General features: G+C 47.6%; 1 protein-coding gene across 14 annotated transcripts in view; it reads left to right on the top strand.

The window, feature by feature from the left end:
• Positions 1-25,074, top strand: part of FOXP1 (forkhead box P1) — a 376,121-nt gene that overhangs the window by 171,809 nt on the left and 179,238 nt on the right. Inside the window, exon 4 of one of the 14 annotated variants that reach the window (XM_064519190.1) lies at positions 12,526-12,613. The exons of 12 other annotated variants lie outside the window; for them this stretch is intronic. The gene's annotated coding sequence lies outside the window, so the exon portion shown is untranslated. Of the gene's footprint in view, positions 1-12,525; positions 12,614-15,015; positions 15,099-25,074 lie in introns of those variants that run through there. One more of the 14 variants, XM_064519195.1, reaches the window with a different exon arrangement.

The following is a 25,074-nucleotide window of genomic DNA, read 5'->3' as shown; positions in this document are numbered from 1 at the left end:
GCAACTCTGATACTCAGAAAGGTTGCGTTTGGGTTTTTTTCTCCTGATGTATCGTGTTTGTAGATACTGCAGAAGCCGCCTGGCCCACAGGTTTGGACCAGTTTGGTCTCAGATTAGAGGCTGTACTGGGACAACCCGCAGCGATGGCATTGGCCGTGTGGGACTTGGGGGCTGTCACTGCACTTGTCACCTGAGCGAGGCACTCGGAGATGTCGCTTCTGCGATACCTGCCCTGGCGGTGGAGCAGTAGTTTCCATCCGGGCTCCCAAGGGTGCTTCCTGCTGGCTTCTAGTCTCGTCCCGTGTGTTTCGGGACATGCAGCCGTTGAGGCAGCCTCCCCGAGCAACCATCTCCTGAGTCCCAGCGTCTCCGTGGGTTCTGCTGCTTGCACTTCTCTACTCTTGTGGCCTGTATTCATCTACGAGCTTTCTTCCATTTGAGGTTTTTCTGCATCTTTTCTGTCCTTGCAGAACCTTCCTGCAGATCCTTGCTGCTGTCTGGAAGAAGGGTTCAAAGCCACCTCCTTCTCTTTTTCCTTGTCTGTGCCTCCTTTCCATGATCTGGTGAACGCTGAGGCTCCAGAGAGCTTCTCCTTCATAAGGCCACGCACCCTCTGTGCCTCTCCACCCTCTCCTGGCGTCTCCTCTCCTGTCTCAGCCTTTCCTCTGGGTGTGAACGCTGCCGTTATCCTCCGCATTATGGGACGCTGGCTAATCCACAAGGGGAGGATCCAGGAGTGCTTCCACCTTACGCAGTCAGAGCAGTCGACAGCCTACAGCGAGCCCTCCGTGTGCTTGCCGGGGACCGTCCCCGGGGCCGGCGTTCAGTTAGCATGATGCAGTTAATTAATGGGCCGAGAAGTCCTTCCCCCCAGAGGAGGGGAAGAGTGGTCCAAACAAACTTTGTAGATGTTTGAGCAGATTTTTATATATTATTATACTTGCAAATGAGTGGATAGAGACTTTCCTGGATTTTCTCCTTTGGCATTGACATCCGTCTGGTCACTGCCCGTGAAGAGCGATCTGTGGCATCATCTGGATAAGACCTTAGTGCATCTCTGGGGGAGAACTAGAGTTTATCATAGTTTTATATTGGGTTTCCCTCAGCATGTAACTGGATGCATTAATAGTGACATGATCGCGGTGTGACCTGGACTTTAATGGGTTTGAACTTGGAACTGTTTAGACATTAAGAAAAAGCTCTCGCTCCCCGCGTGTATTCAGCAATGGCGTTTTTTATGTAGCAGCCGGAGCTGTAAAGGCTCAGTGGTGGTGTATTTTCAGCTTTCAGATGAAAAGGACCATATAACTGCCAAAAACTGGGCTATTTCTCTCCTGATGCAGATGTGTGACTGCTGGGACATGCATGCATCAAAAAGACAACGTGCCTAAGAGCAGGTTAAACCTCCCGCTTCATTTTGTTTTGCTGGAGGCAAACAAAACATTAGCTCCCCTGTGCCTGGGGAGGGGGGTTTTGGTGTGGATGCGTGCGTCTCTCCTGAGCGTGAGCAGGGAATCGGGATTTGGGGTCCATTTCCCACCTCTGCGGCTGAGTCACTTTGTGGCATGGGTGCTGCTTGTTCTGGACAAAGCTTGCTTGTTTTTTCTTGACTTCTGTGCATTTTCAGCTGAGGATGATGTACCGTCCAGAATATACTCACATGTGAAACCTCAGCTGTGGCAACAACCCCATGATTTGGTATTCCTGTGCGCAGGGAGAGCCAGATTTGCCCTCCTCCTCCTCGGAGAGACATCGCAGGTTAGCTTATTTGTCTGTTGTGTGTTTGAGCAGCTCAGGCGCAAATCTTTTATTTTTACTTTTTTTTTCAATGCTGCAAGGCCTATTTTCTCTACAGTTGTGGAAAGTATGTCCCATTCTTCTCCGGCCTGGCCGTGTCCCTAAGAGGGCTTCTTTACCAAGTTTCCACTTGAAGGGAATTCCATTTACAAAGTTATCAGCTACCTAAAAACAGATGAGCGTAAGGGAAGGACTAACACCAGTTTTGCCTTAGTGTTATGTGCAGAGCTCTCCCGTAATGATATAGAACCGAGTCACCTGCCACCGGCGTCATTTCCATGGAATGATGATAGAGAGACCCGGAGTAAAAGTGTCTCTGTGGAGGGCTACTGGCAGATTTACTGACCACCGGTTCAGACTAGATTGCCCTTTCTTTTTGGTCTGAAGAATTACTATGCACCGAGTTTACTTATTAAATTGTTAGATTAGTACCGAGCAAGTCGCGGTGTTGTAACATGTCCGTGTTATGTCGGGAAGGTAGTAACCTGCCTTACCCCGCTCTCTCCTTCCGAAATCCAGGGCAGACCTGTGCTTGGGGGGATCCAGCTCCTGCTCTTTCACGGAGTCATAAAGGCATTATGTTTCATATATAATGCTTTTACTGGGGATGTAAATTGTTGGTCTACAGACCGCTGCTTTGGTTCAGATTTTTCTTTAAAACATTAATGAGCATTTTAGTTTTTGGGGGAAAAAATTTACAAGTAATGATGACATTGTATAAAAATGCAACAGCTAATGCATATGTTCTGTTGGTTTGCCTTGTCTTATAGGAACATCATTTTTGCACATCAGTATTAACAATGCAAACACCCTGAAATGCTAATAGCACTAGTAAGCTTTTAATTCCATGGAATTTATTGCTTGCTGTATTTCCATGAATTTATAACGCTTTGATTCTTAAGAGCCCCATTTAATCAGTTTTGCCTGGCACAGAACATAATAAACAACTTGCTGGTGCTAAAGTGCCACATGGGGGAGGCTGCTAACAAGAAAGTTAAATGCTTCTGCCACTAGCAGTTTCTTCGCTGTATTTTTCATGAGCTGTTACTACCAGTAATGTACTTTGCTAGCTTTAGAGCAGTGGTTAAACACAGTGACAAACCAAACAGCACTCCAGTGCTGTAAACACCCAAAGCAATACCGCTCCTGTTCAGAGCTACGGTTTAAGCCAGCTTTGAGGCTCAGTATCATTTTATAGTGGTCAGCATTTTTTTCCCCCAAAAGGCCTCGTTTTTCTTGATATCTCTATATAGGACTTTTAGGAATAAGTGGTGAATGGTATTCATCAAGAAAAACAGGGTGTGGAGAGAGGGAGAGAGAAAGAGATTGAAACTGCTTAAAAAACAGTTCTTGTTTGTTTATGCTGCTTGACCATGAAAGTACAAAAGACCGTCTTAGTAGAAAAATACCAGATTATCAAGTGCTTTAAAGCAGAAAATGTCATTTGAATCTCAGAACTGCACCAACTTTATATAATTACCCTTTTAATTATCCCCAGTGGCCCATGAAATTTGTAAAATAGAGCATTGAGAGTTTGATTTACTTACATGTTGCACTTTAGTGTTATGCTCTTAATGAATATTGTTTAGTACTAATGTCACGCTGAGATTTCTGAGTGTTACAGGGAGGTGCAGGCTGCCAAGCCGGGTCTTTAGGTGGGACTCGTGGAAAGTCCCTCTTACATGAAGAGTACGTAAGGTGATGGGCTGTGATTTTGGCTGCCTGGATGGAAGCTATATTGATTTTCTGCTTTGCATGTAGAAGTAGTTTACTCCATTTGCTTTCGTTAATCATGCCAGGGAAATGAGCATTTTGAGGGCATTTATGTGCTTCCGGAGAGCTCCCACGCTTGCCCTGTTGCTCCATCAGCTTCTCCCTAGCTGTGGAGGACCAGACCGTGGCAGCCAGCGCTGTAACTGCGGCCTCGCGATGTGCTGTGTGCCGGGACTGCTGTGCGCCCGGCCCACGGGTTCCCTCGAGGCCCCGTGAGGCCAGGAAATGAGGAAGAAAGCGGGTTTGTCTTTATTTGCTGCCATAACGCCTCGGCCTTCCTCCCCTCTAGGCACGTGCTGCTGCTGTTACGCTGCTGGACCCCGCTGCCTTAGCGTGGCTCCACCTTCCACAGACGATTCCTGTCGTGTTGAGCTAAAACTTAAATTTCTTTTTCCAGTTTGTGACTATTCCCGTACATTTATATACACCGTATATAAATGCTGCAGTTGAAGGAGAGAAACAACAGAGAATCTCTCATTTCCCAACTTTCACATAATAAAGAGAAAATGTGGGTTCAAATCCTGGCTCAAATTAATGGCAAAATTCTATTAACTCCCAGAAGGCCAAGATTTTATAATATGATTCCTTTTAAATCAAAAAAAAAAAAAAAAAGAGAGAGAGAGAGAGAGACTTAAATGTTTGGGGTACATCTGAAATTTAGAAAGGCAACATTACAATAGTTGTTTACGGAAACACATTTCAGGAAACCGATTTCTGGAATTCTGAATTTTGAATTTATTTATATTTGAAAATATCCTGTTTAAAAAAAGCTAAGGGAGCAACTCGCAGAGAGGCTAATTAAGCATTTTTGTACCATGTCTAGCACAATGAGGCTCCTTTTTTGTTTGTCCCCGGGCCCTGCAATAATAAACAAAATTACTGGTAATAATTGGGAGGCTTGATTTAGGTTGCGCTGACTGCAGAGTGTAGGCAGTGTCAGCTTTCAGTAAGTGCATCAAGGCTGACCTTGAACTTGAGTCTGCTGATAAGGGCAGTGCAATAGCCGAGCCGTATCTGAGAGTACATTGTCGTGCGCAGCGTTGCTGATGGTCTTTGCCAGTTTTCTTCGCCCCGTTTCTCATGCTCTGTCTGCGCCCGGAGCCTGGACAAGCCAGTCCTGATGCACGCGGTAATTTCAGTTAGCAGAACTGCTGCAGATAGCCCGGGTGCTCCTGCTTTGCAGAGCCAGGAAAGACGTGCCGAATTCGGTAGGGGAACGTAAGAAGATAAATTTGTTTAACAGAAGTGGTTATTTTGGCTCCGCTTTATTTTGTGTGTTATGCTTTCTGTCTCCTCTACCACCGTGCATGGGTGCGTCACTCCTTTCCGCTTATACAGCTTTTTACATGTGTGTGGTATCGTATCACATGCCAGGCTCAATACACCAAGCGATGGCAGAAGTCAATGAATTTGTCTGTTTTTCTGCTATTGAAAGGGTTGGAAGTTTGCCCGAGCACCAAATTGCGTGGCATGAGATTACAAAACGTTTAGTTTCCAAATCTGATTTTTCCCTTGTGAATTTTTCTCGCTAGCTCAAAGACAAGATTCATCTTGAACAGCCCTTCCTGAGGTGGTGCTAATAACCACGCTGGAAAACGTCCTGTGGCTTGGAATAACAGCCACTTGGAAAGAGGACTCTTGTTCCATGAGAAGGGTCCTCCTGGGTGAAGTTTGTCAGGAGCAGTTAATGTGCTTGCAGTGCTCGCCGTGTCTTACTTCATAGCAATGCACAACCGTTGGTAGCCGTGGGGACCGCGTGGTCACTGGCTGTGGCACTGCTCCACCACAGCAAACCATTGCACGCTGCCATTACAGACCTGCTTGTTGGAGGTCATCTCCGTATGTCGTTCTGTGTCTAAACATCAACACTTGGGCAAGAGTTTGCGGTCCTTTTGGAGCCATCAAACTTGTGATGGTTCTAAAAAATAAAAAAACGATCAAAGGAAAGTAGGGAGAGGCCTAACCCGAATATATGAACTCTATATTGTCCTTCTGCAGCACTCGGACATCATGGATGTGGACCTAAACGTGACCTCTCACCTCAGAAGTCACTGAGAATAAGTGAGGTTTCTGAAAGGTGGTTTTCCTCCCGTGTGAAGTTGGAAGCCCAAAGTGGAAGGTTAACAAGGAGAGGACCCCACGGACCTAGCGGTTAGACGAACATTGAGCCACCCAGCTGAGGAGGGGTGAGGGAGCCGAGCCAAAACAATCCAGATGGATCGGTGTAGGCATTCTCGTTTTCAAAGTTGGTAGGAAATGGTTTTCTTAGAAAAATTGGAATTGATGTTCTTTTTTTACTGTAGGAGCCAGTTTTCTGATCTCCTGTTAAGATGATGGACTTGCACTGGCTTTGAATTTCTGGTCTCCGTTTCACTATTTTTCATGAATTGTAGTTTTTTACATTAGTTGGCAAATTATATACTTTTGCAGTACAGCAGGCCGTTTGCTTTTAAGAAAAGAAAGGAAGGAGGAAAGAAGCTGTGTTTCTTTTTAAAGCTCTTTGGATCCCTTTGCATATGCTTTTGCATATTCTTGGCCAACTTTGCTTTGTTTTATATGTTTGTGGCATTTTTCTTACACTTTGTGAAATCATTAGCATTAATGGGGGTTCGCGAGTGTAACAAGAGGAGAACATACCCCAGAGTGTATTACTTAATTTCCCTTTGAAGTGGAACGAAGGTGTCCAGTTGGCCATATGCTGTGATTTGCCATCGTCACGAGTAGTTTTTGACTCCTTACAGAGTAGGTTAATCTCTCCTAGTGAGCCTACGATTAATCACACTTGATTATATCTGGCATAGATAGATAGATACCACCTTTAAAAGTGCCAGTAAGTTTCTGAGATATCTTTTCCAAGCCAGAAGCAATAGATGCACAATATAAATGCGCAAGAACCGTTTGCCCCTGCAAAAATTGTGCACTCACATGATTAGTGAGGCGTGGTATTAAATTATTTGAGCTTTGTGCATAAATATATACTGAGAGAAGCCCCGTAACTGGGGATTTTGAAAGCACTTTTCCTCTTCATGGGCCAACTACTCTGATGCAGATGAGGCTAACGCTGTTCCAGTGGAGCTCTGCCCGGTCGTGGCAGCTGAAGATCTTCCTGCCCGCGTGTGTGTCGCACGGTCCCACACCCAGAGAAATGCTCCTCATGTTTTATGGGTGGACTTTGCAGCTTGGTTGGAAATAGGACCGCAGTAAACAGCAACTGTGTCTCAGAAATATCCCCAGCGCCACAAACCGTCACCGTTTCAGCTTCTTTCCAAGGCCCCTTCCTGGGGGCTGATACTGCAGCTATATTAAAAGCGCTGTAATATAAGCTGCGGCGTTGACCCCGGGCAATACTGTGGAACGGCTAACAAATACTTGCAAAACCTTGGTTGTACGTATGCGTGCTTGTGTTTAAGATGCAAACTTATATGTGAGTCTGCCTGGCTCCCTGCAGCGTAAAGCTGCAGAAATATTTCTAAGATCTTGGAAGAGACGGTTTGTGGTCAGATTTTTTTTTTTTTTACTGTGTTTTGCTCACTCTGGTGTTTATTAACATATTCCCTGATGTCCGGTTACAGGGAATGGACACATAAAAGTTTACATGAAAATACATTTCTCTTTAAGTGTTCTGTCCCTGCGATTGCATCTGCGGCTTTAAACTGAAACCAATTCCATCCTGTTCCACCTTTTAGTGCTTGAACCTGCTAGGGAGCGAGGAGCAGTATTTTGCTCACATCTAAAATCCGCCTTGTCCTGTTCGTTTTTAACCTCCGTTGGCTCGCTGATGTGAAATCGCAGGTGTGCCCGGCGAGCAGGGCCCCGTCACGAGCCCGCGGCAATGCGGGGGCCTTGGCTGCTCCCCCCGAGCAGCCAATGCTTGGAGGAGACACAGTTTGGATCCTGCTTTTTGTTCCCACTTCTTCCCTCCAAATATGCAGGCGCCAAAGAAAGTGTCCCAGCTGGCCACAGGTGGCTTAAAACACTCAAACAGGAGCTAAGAGTCAGGGCCAATAATTTTATTTATTTATTTTTTTTTTTGCTGCTTCGCTTTGACTTGGCCGAGACCTGTTACAAGGCGCTTGGGACGTGGTTCGGTGCATTTGGGGACACGCTGGACGCGCGGGGTTTGCCTCTTTGCTCAAGCAGCTGCGTGCACCTGAGGCAGCCGGCACTGCTCTGGGCCATCTCGCTGCCCTCCGCAAACGGGGATACGGCGGGCGTCGAGCCAGCCCGGTCGAGCCCGCGGCGGCACTGCCCGCGTCCCGGTGCCAAGATGCGCGCCTAGGGCAGGGATGTGCTCTTATCTCCATGCTGCCGCCCTGTTTTTCCTCTGGGTCTGCTGAGCCCGGAGTCATACCTGCGAGCCCGTGGCATGGCGAGGGCTTGAGGATGGCCAGGAGTTTGTCCATGTCCTTTGGCTTCCAACTTATATTAAACGGAGTGCTAACGAGGTGGTTTAATACTCATTTCGAAGCAACCTTGAAAGAGAAGTTCTGTTTTAATCGCCATCCATTGACGACTCTTATTTCTTTTACTTTAATTCTCTTCACTGTCACAGTCGGAGCACATATAGCAGACCTTAATGTCCTTCACCCAGGCGTTTACAGCCACTGTCAGGTGGCTGGGCTTGCAGAAAGCTCAGCCCTGGAGATCAGGCCTTTTCAGCTCTGCAGATGCAGACCTGCGATTGCAGAATGTGTAGTCAGACTTTGCCCCAGGTCCTCGTTCTTCACAGTGGATTCTGCTGGCTGGGTTGGGTTTGGGTTGGTTGAGTTTCATTGCTTTGGTTTGCAAAGGTTTGGCAGGGAATTTTGCAGTCTGTCTTTCTGAGGGGTTTTGTCCTGCTTCTGTGAAGTGGAAGACCAATCTACCAAACATCACCGTAAAAGCAGGTCCTGTGCAGAGCCGCTTGTCTGGTTCCTTTCACTGGTAAAGCTTTCCCCCCCTGCAATACAAATAATATGTTTGCAGCCTCAGATATCCTAGACTGAATACTGGATGTTTTCCAAATATGGCTTGATATCACGTCCACTGGTTAGCCAAAAAACATTAAAAACCAGATTGACTGTAACGATGTGTAAACTGAGCTGAAGGACTGTTTCTCGTCTCTTTTCCGAAGGCAGCGCGCTAAGGCTCGCACGCCGGGGCGCTGGAGCTCCTGCAGGGCTTTGGGTCGTTTGGGAGGAAACCGTGGAGTTGCGTGTCACTGAAGAGGAGACCACCTGCGAAAAATCACTGCCAGTGCAGCCCATGGCCAGACTCAGCCTTTGGTGCATAGTTGTAACGTGCGACATTTTAGGAACGTTAATTATTACTTCTGGTACGCTAAGCAGGGCATGTGTACTGTTGTGTTAACTGTTGTAAAAACAAATCAAAGGACAGACCTTTTCCCTTTCCCAGTTCAAAAGGAAATCTGTTTTCAGCTTAATTTCCATTTGGAGGGAAAATGATTTTAATAATCACAGTTATTGTAGTTGGCCTTTTTCCTCCCTTCCTAGGGTCTTCTATGGCCTTTTTCCTCCTTTCCTAGGATCTTCTAAGAGCATTAAAGTAATTGTACCTGGAATAGGTGAGAAGTGTCTATTTATAGCTGCCCTCCTCCGAGCCTGCAGCTTGCTTCAGCTGGGAGCCTGCTTCCCATGAACAGAAGCATGAACTCTTGCAGGTGAAGGGACCTCTCAGAGATGTTCCAGGTTGGTGGGTGTTTGCCCATGTGTGAATATGGGTGCATGCTTCTGCACATGTCCATCAAAACCGCCACGTTGTTTTCTGCGATTATTTCATGCTACGTCTCTCCAGCAATTTCTTTCTGAAGAGCTGCTATTGCAGACAGTTGACGTTTCTGAACGACAGCTCTGGGGCTGATTCATTGGGAGCTGCGGCGACGTGGTGGGTTCTTCCAGGTCCACTTGGGCCTGGGCTTGCTGCTCCTCTTCCACCCATAGCTGTTCCCGCGTGCGTTGCGTGGTCAGGCCGCTGCAGAAAGCTTGCAGCACGCCCGACCGGGAGGTCTCGCGGCGCTGGCGTTTACGGCCACGGCAGACGTCCTCTGCAGCCCCCTTAGGTGGGGAGTGCGATGGGCTCGGGGAAGGGGGGAGCCGACAGCTGCCCCGTGGCGGAGAGGTGTGGGAAGAGGGTTTGACTTCGCAGAAGCATAGGGCTACCTCCAGCTGCAAAAGCGAGGCTATAAAAATGATTAATACATCTCTTCTGTCATCCGTAGATCTGACGGTCTTTTGTATAACTTACGAATTAAAGGTCTAGGAGGTGTATTTTTTCCTTTAACAGTGAAACTGAGGCAGATAAGCTGCTGAATAATTTCTTTGGTCATCCAGTAACATTGATGGGAGTGTTGGGAGTAGGTCGCTGGAAATGTCTCTCCTACAGAAATGGCAGAATTTGCCATTAGCATTCGTGAGATCAGGGTAACACCCCCCGCTATGCCTTAACTGTGAGACTTTAACCTCAAACTCCATGCAAAACAAGACAGGGCCTTAACTTCAGAGGTCTCATCGGAAAGATCCCGACAAAGTAAACAGCATGACACTTAATTTATCTATCCCAGAAACATGAAGGGCTCAGTCGACCTGATGGGATCTGTGATTCCAGGGAGTCTAGGTATTTAAAACCCGATGCTCAGCCTGCTAAGCCATCCCCTGCAGCTTTCCTTAGTGCATAAGATATGAAAAAATCTCCTGTCCTGCAAAACAGATATTAAATTGGATACTCTTTCACCCTGCCACGATAAGAAACGCAGCAGAGGGATGCAGGAAAATGGAATGCTGCTTAGAAAGAAAATATATTTGAATCTAACATAAAAACTGGTGAGATAGGAGGATTTTCAGTGCTAGTGGCAATACCGTCCCCAATGAGTTACTGAAAATTCAACTCTCCCTGTAGTTTTTGCGCTGGATTGTGAATAAAAATGGTCGTGATTGATGAAGCGTTTGGTGTCTCACTGTAAGTTGGTCAAGAGGGACTTTTAAATCACCCAAATGAAATATTGCATTATCATGAACAGTAATATGTAACTGTTAAGTATGCCGTTGCTTATCATAAGCTCGAGCTCCTTCAGAGCTCTCCCCGGTGAAAACCCTTTGCGCGAGCTAGAGGACAGCCTGGGTGACGCTCGCGGGTCCTAACTGGGAACGCCGGCCGGGGCTGTGCCCGCTCCGTGGTGGGAGCGCGGGGGTTTTGGAAACCGCGTTGTGCTGCACTCCAGGAGATCCCTGAGTCCTTGCAGGGAGCGGGCAATTCAGCTGAGGCAACTGAGAGAGAGGGATTTTCTTTCTTTTGCCTTTTTTTTTTTTTTTTTCTGAAGAGGCTGGAAGGAGGAAAAGGCAATATGCCTTTGTTTCCTGAAGGGCATGGACCCATTAGTCAGATGTGGAAAGCCTTAGCTATAAATTACTCCCTCCTGTACAGGGGTTGTTACATAGTTTTATTGCATATTGGGTTTTTTTTTCTGTAAAGCTTTTTACCAATTCCATGCATAAGAGAGAATACGAGAAAACAGAGTTGATGTTTCACGGGAAACCAGCAACATAGCATTAAAAAAATCTTAATTTCTAGATTCTTTACTGAAACCTAGAAAGAGGTCAGTGCTGTTTCTAGGAAAAAAAGACAGAGAGAGACTTCCAGAGTAAAGTGCTCAACATTTCCTGTTGAAGAAACCCTGCTGTACCCAATATGACTACATGCCAGCCCAACTGGGCTGAAGCTTTCTGCATCCGGAACCGTCCGCGAAGACCTTGCAGGTCTTTCTCAGAACAGAGAGAAGCAATTTCTCTTAGAGAAATGGATACTGCCTGGAGTGGGCGAGATCGCTTTTAAGACCCGTTAGCTGAGAAGCCTTGGGATGCCCCACGTTTTGGGGCTGAGCTGTGGAAAGGGGCAGGGAGCTCACCTGAAGTCGGGGATGTTGCTTTGGCCGTACCTGCACCACTTCATCTTGGGTTGACCAAGCTGCAGGTCTCCAAAAGCTTTCCTGCTGCCAAGCTGGACGGGAGCCGCGCCGTTCCTCCGTGATGCACAAAATCTGTGATCCCCCACCCCGAAATAGGTGACTTGCTTGGGTGGTCGCGGTTCACCTCTCTCCTGGTCCTAGTCTGCTGGTTTTCCTGCTTCCTGAGCCGGCGTTTGTCTCCTCTCTATTCAAATCTGGTGGCTTTCTCTTCCCCTCGCAGGCTGCCCGGGCGCGGGGAGGTGGGCAGCGGTGACACACGCGTCCCTCCCACAGACACGTCTCTTGCCGGCTCGTTTTCACGACTGTGTGACCCAACGTGTGGGAGCTCCGCGACCTCTCGGAGAAGTGGTCATCGGGGTCGCTTACCCGGAGCAGCGCTTTTTCCAGTCTTGGTTCTTGGGAGCGTCGCGGCAGTTTGAGCTTTGACTTTGTAGAAGAAGTTGGCCTGTGGCAAGATGCCCAGCAACAAGTTCAGTGCAAATGGTTAAAATTTGGCGATTTCGCTAGCAGCTGGGAGCAAGGTCGCTAGGATGGGAAGTGTGAGTAGGTGGTGTCGCTGGTCACACCTGTGGGACACTTGTGTGCCTGGACACCTGCGTGCAGGGAGGACACGCAGTGCTACAGGCAGGCATGTGCAAGACTTAAAAACCACTAATATTTCCAGCTGTGTAAAGTTAGGGGAAAACCCCCACGTGTGGGAGGCCTGGACCCGGCAGGAATCCCGGCGCTTCCACCCGAACCGCGGCGCTCGTTGAACTTGCGTCTGGGCAGGAAAGCTTCACGCTTTCTCGACAGGACAGATTCCCTGGCTACTAATTTATTACCGCAATTTAAGAAACAGACGTCTGTCTGACATGTGCCATGTAGTTCAATAGGTCACCAGTGACATCATGCTTAAAATCGTTATCTTTGCAAACTGTGCATTTTGGGTAAAAGCTTTTATTTATAGTCAGTCATTAAAATTGAGACCTGATATTTACTTTTCCTCTGATTAGGTTAAAGAGTGAATGTGAGCAAAAAGTACCCCTCTCCTGCCACCACGCAGTTTCCAAACGGTGCTACTCACAGGCAGCCTCTTTAAAGGTATTATGTTAAACCGTTACGGGCTGGAGTGGTATGTTTTATTTAGTGCGTTTGTTTTTTCCCTGCTGAGGCTGGATTCGAAGCTGAGCTGTGTCACAGGGGATGTATTTTATTTTGTCCTGGTCACTCGTGGGCACGTGAGAGCTTCCCGGGGCCAAACGCTGCGCCGCCCACTCGCCCGGGCTTTAAACCACTTTAAGCCGGGTCGGTGGGATTACTAATGCAGCGAGGAGTGTGGTCAGCGGTAAAGCACGTGCGAGGGCCCCCGACGGCACCCTGCATCCCGCCGTGGCGTGATGCCCTCTCCGGCGTTTGACCAAAAATTATAAATTACAAGTTGGCTATACTGCACAGTATACTTCTGTAATATCAGGGTTTTTTTTTTTTTGTCCAGATCCTACTGCTAAGATCACTGGCCCATTTCAATTTTTATTGAAACAAATAAACCCAATAAAAACACTTATGCTGAGAGCTGAAGCTCCACCATAAAAAAAAATAAAAATTACTGAGTATTGAATTTATTGATTTATTTATTTACTCCAACTGGAAAATTGAGTATTGTGTTAATGTATTTTATAAGAATCACAGTGCTCGATGAAATGGCTAATTTATTTTAGCGTATACATAAATAGCTAGCAATTTTCAGTGAGACAGGCTAATGAAAATGATGCCATGAAATTGTCTATACTATGAGGAGTGATGGAGTCAAGTTATTATTGGTTGAGTGCTAAGACGTAGCGAACTGGCCATCATGTCTTTGAACTTTTGAACTGCTACTTGGTCGTGTGATTTATTGATGTGGATATCAGCGTGTTAAGTTAACTTTTTATTTTTGTTGGGGAGGGGGGCTGCACATGCAGCCCAGATAAGGAACAGGCTGTCTGATGTTACAGATGGTGGGGTTAAACGAGATGGTTGAAGAATTTGGAGTGGTTGAAGAGCCCAGGCTTAAGGTTTCCCCTAGGAAGATGCGGGGACGCTGGTAGGTGCCCTCGGACGTCAACGCTGATGTTCCGATTGCTCCCGATGAGCCGAGCGCTAGCGAATTTGGCAGTGCACGCGTGCATCGTATTTGTACGGTTGTATTTGTACGATGTAGGAGAAGCGTCGCCTTTGTTCTGACGTGAGCGTATGATCTCATGCCGACTCCCTTTGCCCACCTGCCTGCAACCTCCCCATGCCGCGCGTCCTGTCGCCCCGGCGCCTGGTACCGGCAGAGCATCTCCTCTGTTGGCCCTGTTGAGCCGCCCGGACCCGGCGTGCGAGGCCGCGGGAGCTGGCTGCTGCTGCTGCTGCTGCTGGGCCTTGGCGCTGGCTGCCGTTGTCCCTTCGTGCTACGCTTGTTGTTCTTGGTCATTTGTTTAGGGCTTGGAGCAGAGGTATTAAAATAATACTGCTCCCTTGGAGGGTTTCCCTGCTGCAGGACTTTCCTCTCCCCCTGCTCGCATGGGAACCGTGTATGGCGGCTGCTCTGAGCTCTGTTCCTGATTAAACAGAATAACTTGACACCTGCATTTTACAATTTGCTTCAAGTGCTTTATCCTGTAAAACTAGCGATTTCAGAGCTTCAGAGCCAGCAGCCTCGCAGGGGTGTGCACGACTCGGCTCATCCAGCCGGTTAGCTACGATCGTGCGAGTCGCGACCGGGCTTCCCTGATCTGCTTGTCCCCTGCTTTAAAAATCGCAGCCTCGAGACCTCTCGTCCCCATCCCAGCACACGCCGTAATTCTGCCGGGGCTCTCAGAAGTGCAGGCGGGCATTTTATTTTTATTTCCTAATGATCAAACTGACATGGCTTTATTTGGATGTTAAAGGCGCGCCCCCTCCCTCTCCCCTCCGTGCCCGAAAACCTTTTCGGCAGCTTTGCAGCGAGAAATTTGGAAGCCGCTAACACTTGCTTCCCCCCCTCCCCAACCCCCCCTTTAAAAAAAAAAAAAAAAAAGGCCTGTTCGAACCAGCAAACAAAACTAGTGGGAAAGGCTAAAAACAGGACTGACACCAACACTGTTCGCCTGAAAGGGGGGGGAAGAAAATTTCCATTTCATCGCAACTCTGTTATTGTTTACTTTGCCATGCACATCCTAATATGGTCACCTCCCCGGCCGGCCGCGCCGAGGGGCCCCGCGGGGAGCCGCTCCCAGCCGCCGCGCACACAATGAGGCGCAACTCCGGCGCAGCCCGTCCGCGAAACACGCGTGCGAGGCAGCGCGGCGCGGAGCCGCCCGCGCGCGGCCTTTTCCGCTGATTTGGGGGCCGCGCGCTGAGCGGCCGAGCTTTTTTTCCCTTTTTTTTTTAATATTAAAAAAATAAAGCGCAGCGCGGAGGTAGGAGCGGCGGGACGCGGCGGAGCGGTGCGCGCCCGCGCAGCGCCGCCCCGCGCTGCCGCTGCTGCCCGGCGGCGGCGGCGGCTCCTCCGCGCGGGCGGAGCGGCGCTGCGCTGCGCTGCGCGGCGGCGCCGCTCGCTCTCTGCAGCGCCAGAACAAAGGTAGGTTGTTCAACTCCGCGGCTCCGGGGGAGGGACAAGTTATTTTTGGAGGGCTGCGCTGCGCCGTGCGTGACTGGCTGACCTAAAAGGAGAGGGGAAAAAAAAAGAAAAGCCCCACCGCTCATGAGCGAGCGGCCGCGGAGCCTCGCGGAGCGCAGCGCGGCTTTTGTGCAACTTGGGGAAAGCCGGGTCCCCCCCATTCCGCCCCCCCCCGAAAACGCTCTGCTGTTTCCTGCAAAAATTGCGTTGCTAAAATACTTTAATCTGCGCGTCCTGTTGTATTCTTTTAAATGCTGCTTTTTCGGCGTTGTGGTTTTTCGGGCGCGGAGCGCTGCGAGCAGCTGCGCGTTGCTCCGCGGGCCGTTCCGCGGCGGCGGTTCCGCACGGGCGTTTCAACTTTTTGCTTGCCGTAAGCTCCAGGTGCTCCAGCCTTCCTGGGGCTCCCTGAGTGCTTTCGTGCCCCGAGAAGAGTTACGATATTTCTTAAACCATCCGTTTGTCATCTTTTCTATTTTTTTTTTTAAGTCTGTATGTTATTCAGCCTCAGTGGATTTTTTTTTTTTTTTTTTTTGCCTGCAAACTGAAAGGCTCTTAGGTTTTGCTGTGCTTCTAGGCTTGTGCTGCAAATTCCGAAAAATACGAATAAAAAGCACTAGGAAAGACACACGGGTGCAGCTGCCGTTCAGGGGAGCCGAGAACCTGTCCGCTCTGCCGCCGGAAGCCCAGAGAGCAGATCCATAATTTAGTGCGAGAGCAAATGAAGCCGCGGTGATAGATACGATGAGTATTATGTAACTTAATAAGAAATACATTTTTGATCGTAAGGGCGGACGCTGCAGTTGTACGGCATAAATATCAAACCGAGGTGGGTCTGTGGGAGAGCGCTGTTCTCCAGCAGTGTCACGCAGCGTTGTCTCCAGCCCTGAATTCCTGCAGGATTTTCCAAGGGAAGCAGCTCCTTCCTAAAAGCAGTGCGATTCAAAAAATCGTCCAAATACCTGTTGTATACTCGGTTACTTAATTGGCTCTCCCTCACTCTGTCGCCTGCCTTTCCCCATTTATTATGGGCTCTCTGGCTTTTTTTTTTTAAGGAAGTCTTAGTTCCCGAGCAAAGCAGAGTAGTTAAGCTTTTCTTTCCTTCCTTTCTTTTTTTTTTTTTAATATTATTTCTTACCTATTCCTAGAGATTTCTTTCCTCTGCCTTTTTATTTATTTTTCTACTGAGGCATGCAGCTTAACCTGTGCTGATCTGCAGCTCTTTTTAGAGCATAGCACCGAGTCACGTAACATAAATAAACTTTTGTGCCCCCAAACTTTTATCCTACAGAGCTGGCAGTGATTTGCTTTCAAATTAAATTAAAACTCACCCGTGATAAACAGAAATACGTATTTTTTTTTTAAATCAAAGGGTGTCTTTTTAAACACGTTTCTAGTTTTTGCTTTTTGGGCCATGTAGGGGATGATAGGAATTAGTAGCCTTTAATTAGACGTGGAGATACTCACATTTTGCAGGGATTTATGTTGGAACATGGAATGGCGGGTGGCTTGTTTCCTCATTATGAATACTCCCTGCACATAATGAGGTTCATCATTAGTTGATGGAGTGAATTTGCCCTAGCTCTACCTTGAAAGGCACATAATTTACATACTACTTCAGAGCTTAGGCTTTAATGGATTCCTCGATGAATAAAATGAAAAGCTACTTTCTTTAAATTTTTGAACAGTGTTTTGATAATACGGATTTAATAAGACATTCAATTTCCTTGTTAAGTATATTTGAAAGTGCATTCCCAATTTTAGGGCAAAATATACTTCCCCGCACCGCGCTCCACGATATGGGGTGATGCACGCTCGGCGGTGCCGGGGTGACGTTTGGGGGCCGCGGGGGGCTCGTGCGGCGGCTGGGCCTGGTGCGGGGATGCGGCGGGGATGCAGCGCGAAGGCTGGGCTGCCGAGCCGACGCGGTGAGATGGAATAAATTGGATTGCAGGCTGCCTAACGTGTTGCCGTGTCCCGGGCTCCGGGATGGAGGTAGCAGGGCACCTTTGCTCCTTCCTCCGCTTTCCCTGCAAGGCAGGGGAAGCCGGACGGTGCACGGGGCAGGCCGGGCATCGCCGCCCGCTACAAGGGCAGCCGGGGCTCGCTGCCACGCTCGCAGGGGCGGCCGGGAAGTCAGAGAGGCACAAGAAAAAAAAAAAAGCAAAAAAAAAACCACAGCGAAGGCTTGTTTTGATGGAACGGTTTATTACCTGAAAACGAGGAGCATATATTAACATTAATAGAATAGTCTGTGTCACTCTTTTTTTTAGGCAATTTACCTCAGCTGCAGACCTGTCGGCTTCAAAATCTTTCTCTGTTCTAAAACATATATTTGTTTAGGGAGTTTTCATTGAAGTGTACATGACAATTACAGCTGTTCATTAACAAAATTGGGTATTTGTTTTAAACTTTAACCAATCACTTTGATATGCTAATTATGGTGTAATTTAATTTGAGCCCTGTAATGATGATGCCGTTATTATGGACATAAATGATGCAGTTAAGCTGAGAGTAATCTCATTTGCATACTGTACATGCCAGTAAATTAAGCCCTTTCTTCGACTGCTTCAGCTTTAATTTTCCACTTCTTTTCACACAGCGCCTTTTCAGCCGGTCTCTTATAAGCCCACTTTGTAATAGTGCTGATGACTGTTTGATGTGGAGAGTTGCTGCACCACAATAATGCAAGACACAAGATGTAACATTTAAAGGATTCATTATCTTGCTGAGTGTTCCTCTAAGGCGCCGGGATTAGCACGGGGTGCGAGTGTCCTCTCCGCTGAGCAGCACAGGTCTTCCCGTGCATAAAGGCAATCTGGTTTCCCCCCTCCCCTTTTTTTTGATATACCCTGATATTAAGAGTACCTCAGTAAGGCCTTACAGTGTTTTTCCAAAACACCGTAGTAACCTTTTTGCACGACGTCGAGTGTTTGACCTTTACCGTAGGATGTTCTGCGGTGGTCCGCTGTTGCAGAAAAGTTATCGGATATGATTTACATTTTAGTGAGCGCATCAGATCGTTGCGCAGATTAGGCGCGTGGGCTACGGAAGCTGCCTACCTGACATACAGCGACGCAGAATTAAAATCTGCACTATTGGTTTATTTTGTTTGCTTTAATCACTGATTTTTCCTTTGGTGGCTCTTACTTGGCTTAAACTTAAGATGATATTAAGTGAATTTTGAATTTAATTTTTTTTTTTTTAAGACACTCATACGTCATTATGCCTCCCAGCATGAATAAAAACCTGGGTTTCAACCCAGTAAAAGTCACCGAGGCTAGTCAGACACGAGCAGAGTAAGTGCTTACTTAAATGGTTAATCTTTTCCCATTTACCATGTTGTAATTGAACTGAAGTATTCTCATAACACTGTGGCATACAAAGAAATCATGTGAAATAAACAGGGTGCTTTTTATAGCTCCTTACTGTTATGGTTAGATATTTTCATAGTTTCATACCTCTGGAAGTAAAGCCCGTCTCGAGTTAGGAGCAGCAGTTGGCCTCCCCGAGCCGTTGTTGTGCGGGTAACCAAGCTCGCTGAGGAGCGTTATTAAAACCTCGCAATCCTTTCCTTGCGCGGGGTCCCATGGCCAAAAATAGTTTGTGCAGTTGCCCACAAACATGCAAGTTAATAACTTCCTGGGTGAATAGTGTAAAAACTGTTGCTTTCCAAAGCACGCACTTCACTCCTGCCTCCACCCCTTTCGGTGCACAGCAAACAAACGGGACGGTTCTTTATTTACCCACTGTCCAGCCTTTAATGAGACTTCAGGTTTTATGGTTCTCGCCTGCACTTTGTCTCAGTTCTGCATTTCTCGCATGCCATTTTGTTTTCCGCAGTTGTTCCCCGGTTGCCTGACCTCTCGCGTGCGTGGCTGGGGCCGGGCAGCGGCAGAGCGTTGCCCGATGGCCGTCTAACCGCCCCGCTGAATTTGTTGCCCGCGTTCGGTGTCAGAAACGTGGTGGTCGTGCCCGACAAGGCTGCTTTTGCTTCTCCGGCCACGCTGGAGCGTAGGGTTTCGGTTCTCCCCGCGCTCCTCTTCTGCGCAGGCGGGTGCAGGGAAGGACCTCCATGGGGTCAAGTAGAGTTAAGATGGTAGCATCAGCCAGCCAGCTCTTCGGGGAGACTAAACGCAGACTCTGCCTCCTCGGAGAGCTGATCTGAGGGAGAGCCCGATGTCAAATCTGCGTCTCTGTATCTGAAACAAACCATGCGCAGAGAAGGAGAGGCTTCCCTAGTTCCTGCTCTGTGGCGGTCCACCTAAAAGTAAGGCTCACCCCTGAGCGCGCATGTGAGAGGCCCCCCAGCAGCAGCTCCTGTGCCGCTGGGGCTCAGAGCCGTAGCTGTTCGGGTGGCCAAGGAAACCGGCTCCATGCCGGCTCCCCCGCGGGCACACCCATGGAAAGGGATTTTCGCAGAGCAGAGCAATGCAGACCCAGCTCTGCCTGGCCACGCCAGAAGGTTGGAGATACTCTAGTAACGTTGGACATTTTCAGTCTCTAAAGCCCGTGAAGAAGAGTTCTTGACTTCATCTCTTCTAGCAATATTCCTGTGTTCAAGCCCTTCTCTTTCTTCAAAAGATTATGTATGTATTGCTTTAGGATGCTCTAGGCTACGCAGGAGGTGTTGTGTCCTCAGTTTCTGTAGGAATGGCTCTACTAAGCACCTGTCTCTTGGGTCATGGAGAGATTTCTGGCCCAAGCAGGCAGATGAAAGTGCGGTGGACTGAAAGGTGAGATAAGAGAATCTCTTCTGGTGCTTTTTAGTGTTTCTTGGATGTAACGATGACACAGTGTATGGTGCAGAAACTTCAGTGTTAATCTTCTTGGGAGATAAAAATACTTCTTCCAAAGTCATTTTAATACGTCGCCCTTAAAGAAGCTGTGTGTTGTAAGAGCTGTCTTCAAAGAAGGTTTCAGGCACAGTTTTTCCTACCCTCTTTGTCCTAACGAAACACATATCCTTCCTCCCCTCACAGGACCTTTTCAGTTTATTCTGGATAAAGAAACTCGTTTATGAAGAAGATTTTCCCTGTTTCGTCCTCCCTCTTTAATCTGGTCCTGGATTGCAGTTATCAGTAAGTTCCTCCTTCCACCCTTTCCAACCCACAAACCTTTTCAACGCAATCAGGTGGGAAATTAAAAGGGACACCAGTTCAAACGAGGTACTGTGCAGTCCCGTTTGAGGGTTCCTGTGTAACTCGGGATGGCTGGTTTCAAAGGAAGTTTTCGCATTGGGTAATTTCTTCTGCACAGAGTTACTTTGTGGAGGTCGGAGTTTCATGGGAGATGGACTTCTACAGCTTTGTTTACAAGCGGCTTTGTTCTTACCCTTTCCCAGCCAAACGAGTGAGTCTTCACAGAAGTACTTTTGGTTGAGAGTGAAGCCACTGAGCTACTCTAGCATTATAACTACAGCAGATTAAAGAGTAATCGTATGCTAATATACTTACCCCTTCAAAGTCATGGATATCAAGACACAGAAACAAAAATAGACCTCTGATCCCTATCTCAGTAATGGTTTTTTTAGCTTCGAGTCTTTTAACTGGTATCCAGAGAAGAAGGTCTAGGAATTTGTGATCTTATTTACTAATAGCCAAGGAAAATAGCTTTCTATCAGTGTGAAATATCAAATTAGCCTTTGGCTTCTTGGCAAAGAAGCCTTTGGGCTTCTAAAATCTGACCGAACCAAGTTGGCTGCAAGTTTCCGAGTATGAAGAATCCCTGTTTCCGTTCTTGTCGATTTGTCCGTATTTGTCGCTGCATCTTTTCACGGCTCTAGGTGGTGGACAGGTATCTCTGATGAGAAAACCCTAGAAAGTGTCCACAAATGCTTTACTTTTCCAGCACACAGAGACCCTGCTAGCAGTTCCCCAGTGCCAGACTGCTGTCTCGCCGCGAGAGTGCCTTGGAAAGGGTGATGTTTTGGAAATCTGAGTGAATCTACCTGTTGCTCCTGGTCCTGGCTGTACACAAGATAAAAAGAGTACAAGTCAGGTAGCTGTTAGGGTTTTTTAAATCTAAGAACCTTTAGTTCTTTTGGCTGCGCGTACCCTCTTTGCAGCGGGAGCTTTTCCTGCGCCTGGAGAATACGAATGTTTGTCTGAACTGGCGGAGTGGACAGAAGAACGTGATGAAGTCACGTTGAACAAACCCGCTTCGAGCAGAAGAGTGAGGTGTATCGAGCAAAGCTGTTAGTAAAAGGACTTGGGATAAACCACAGTGTCAGGCCCTTCCCTTGCTATCCCTGTCCCACCTTGGGACTAAATCGAGCTATGGCGAAAGAGACTATTGTTTTTGCTTCCCTCGCTTAACTGCTGGTCCCTCAACAGTTGTGAATGGGTGCAGATCGCAGAGGCAGACCATGAAATCCTCCGTTCTCCTCTGTGATGTGTGCATGCTTCAGGCGCAAGTCTTCAGCCCTGGTTATGTTGAACTTGGCTTCATGTTGGCTTCTCCTCCAAATAAAACACTTAGCCTAAGGATGGCCTTTCAAAAGATCATGTTCTTTTTCCAAAGAACTGCAAATTCTTCAGCTGGGCTGCTTATGTAGTTTCCTGAGACCATCACTTGGAGGAAGTTGACTGAGAACAAATGCTGCTTTCAGGTGCATGGCCTAAATCAAAAGCAGCTCTGTTTGAGTTCTCTGAAGTTTGTCAGGGTTACACCATTATTAACAACCATATGGACTCAGGCAACGCTCTTTTATTTTGCACGTAGGATGGGTAGTGTCTGCTGGTCCTGTGCTCTTCTGCTGCAGGGATGCAGCATCCAGAGGGTGGCCACAAGCAAGCAGGGTTTCTTGGTGTGGCTCCAACAAGTGCATTCTCGGTGGCCGAGGCCAGAGAAGTCAGAGGAGCTGCAGCAAGTCATGTCCCCCGAGCACAGATGTCCGTGCAAGAGAGCCGAGCACTGCAGAAAAGAGGGGCAGTCTGCCAGCTGGGGAAACTTGCCTGTTTCTTTGCAAACAGAATTTACCCTTGGACTTTGGGAGGAACAGGACGGCTATGTATGAAAAATTTCCTAGTCTTTATGCTGAGTTAGGACTTTCCATGTATGCTCAGCAAAGCTTAGAGACCCATAGTTCAGCTGTTCCAGCTGCGGGGTATTTCTCGTGGTCACTGGTGTCTTCTTTGGGAAGACAGGATTGCATCTGCTTGGATGTGCTACAAGCTGGGTGAAGGAAGCCAACACGAAGAAATGACTGGTCCTTCTCAGAGAATGGGAAGCTTTACATTGTTTTTAGAATGAAGCAAATATGAAAAGGAAGAATGAAATGATAACAAGCTAAATTGGTGCCAAATGTACTGAATTCCACGTGCGTGCAGTAAAGGGAAACCCAGGTCCTGTAGTTTTTCCTGGGAAAATGACTCCTTCTGTCTTCAGAACCCATGTGCAGGGTGACCATATAAATGTGGTTAAACGGCATAGGATTCTGATCAAAGGGGCAATTAGGAGTAATAAAATAGGAAATACAATTATTGCTACCATTTCAGATCTTATAGCCAGGGAGAATCTTAGCAGCTAGATGGAGAAAAAAACCTTAACATTAAGAGAAGAAAGGAAAAAAATCCCCAGGTTTTAGCTTCTTCGACTCTGTAGAAAGAGAGATTTAGAAAGTAAAAATGTATTTCCTAGAAAAAGCATTGAATTCACAAATAAATATTAGTTAAGGGGTTAGGAACAACCTGACTGTTGGCTGAATCAAATCACAGCAGAAACTGAATTAAAAACTTCTGCACAGGAAAATTTACAGAAGTTAAAACAGTCGCTGGGTTATTTTCATAAAATGTCCAGCACATATGCTGCACTTGCTTTTATTGTTCACCGTTATGGTGTCATGTCTGGCTAGATTTTGCTTTGCTACACACCTCCGCCCCCTAACAAACTGGCCCTATATATGTATTTAGAGGGAATATAGGGAAATAAGCTGTGTGACGGTGAACAACTGTTTTTTTTATATGCTTGGCAAATGTTTTTTAAGCATGGTAAGCGTACGTGGTACAGTAGAATTGAAGTGTTTGAGGGGCGTGTTTTACTCCCCAAAGAAAGGTATGTGTTTTGGCTTCCTTTTCATTGCATTTTTTCCCTAAAATAAATGCTTAATATTTTAAAGGCAGCTATGTTTAGATAATGCAGGTTTGGACAGTGTTCTCCTCCGCGTGCTGCGGAGATGCTGCCGACACGCCTGGACAGACCTCGCCGCCTGAACCCCCCGGGCCAGGTTTTGGCACTCGGTGTCCTCTGAGGGAGGGATTGTAGCAGTTAATCCCGTAATAGTCACATTCTTCAAGGTAGCATCCTCTCTCCTCCCACGGGTCAGATTCTCAGTTTTCCCTGGCCGCGTAAAGCTCTTCAAAGGCGACGTAAACCCGGCGACAGCCTCGGTTCATCCTCGCTTGCTCGTCGGCGGTACCCTGCCCTGGCCCTCCTCTTCTTCCTCGGCCTTTTTGCTGGAGTTTCTTGGAGAGTTTCTGGTTTCTTGGAGAAAACAGCGCATTCGTAAGGATCCATCCCTCCTCAACCTCTGCTCCTTCCCTATTAATCGTTTCCTACTACCCGCGTGCCTCAGATGCCTCTCAAGGGTCCGGCCGGTCCCGTAGCCCTGCGAGATCCCAGGGTCACGCGTCTGGTTCCCTTGCAGGATGCCAAAGCCTATTTAGAGTCAGACATGTAAACACCCAGCTCAAAAATAATAATAAAAAAACAACCTCGTGGCAGAGTTCTCCGAGGGAATGGGAACGTCCAGCTGGCATTGGCTCTCACCTGCTTTGATAAGGCGCTGCATTTGCAGCAGACGTTTATAAGCTCAAGCGGCTTGGGCCGAAAATAGCCTTCCCGTGCCTTTGCCTTTTCGGGGGGTGGGAGAAGGTCTTGGAGGCATGGCAAGGAAGATGTGCACTTTGCTCCCGGCTCTACCTTCGCTAGGGCACTTGCTACCCAGTAAAATGCTTCGGTACCCGTGTGGCTTCCCTAGACCTGTGTGTGTGCTAAAACCCCCCGATGAACCCAGGCCCACATCCTGGTAGCTGCAGTAGTAAAAACGCTCATCTCCTTTACAGAACGGTTGCAAGCCCTGATGAATCCACGTTTGCAAGACCGTCGGAGCCCATCGGATATAACAAACCGCCCAGGCCCTACGTAGTGTTGCTGGTGTTTGTTTTAACCTTCAGGGTGATGGTTCTCCTTCCCTGCTGTTAGCCAAAGCTCGGGTCCCTCGTTGTCGGCGTACCGCAACGGACGGCTTGGTAACGCGCTCCAGCGGCCCACAGGAGCCCGAGAGGCTTTGATACGTCAGACACCCCCTCCAGAAAACTGTGGGGAAAGTGTTTCGTTTCATTAGTACTTGGGGTGGAAATACGCTGTAGATTAATCCTCTTTGGAAAGAGATTAAGAAATGTTCTCTCCTCCTCCCTCCCAATGTAAGAGTAGGTAATGTTTATTCTTTCTTTATTAACTACAGACGTCAGAGAAAAAGGACTGTTGCCCTTTGATTTTATTTACAAGGCAGAAGTGAAAACTTGTTTGATCATATCATGGCTGTTTAGCTTCAGCGTAAGAGTGGAAGGGAACCTGTTTCCCGGTCCTATCATGTTGAAATACAATTTTGCTTCTATTTAGTTATCTTTGAATTTTAAATGCTACATCCTTGGCCTTACTTATTTGTCAGGTTGAGTGGAATTGATTCGTGCTCCTCTTATGGAAATAAGCTATTTAAAATGAAATTGTCTCCGAGAACTAAGGAATTTTTGTTGCTGTCAACTTCGGAATCATGATTTGCACAAAAACGCTCCGTTACTGAGCAAAAGCTGTTTTGAAGACTTGCTTTTCCTTCTTGAGGAGGAAAGAAGAGGTCTGGGGTTTGATAGGCTCTCGTTAACGCTCACGTTCTTGGGCAAGATGGGCGTTTTCTCGTTCCTGGCGGACCTCTCCTAAC

Source organism: Dromaius novaehollandiae, chromosome 12, assembly GCF_036370855.1.
Source record: "Dromaius novaehollandiae isolate bDroNov1 chromosome 12, bDroNov1.hap1, whole genome shotgun sequence".
Taxonomy (NCBI): Eukaryota; Metazoa; Chordata; class Aves; order Casuariiformes; family Dromaiidae; genus Dromaius; species Dromaius novaehollandiae.
Note: the sequence above shows the minus strand (reverse complement) of the source record. Positions and strands in the feature narration are given on the sequence as shown.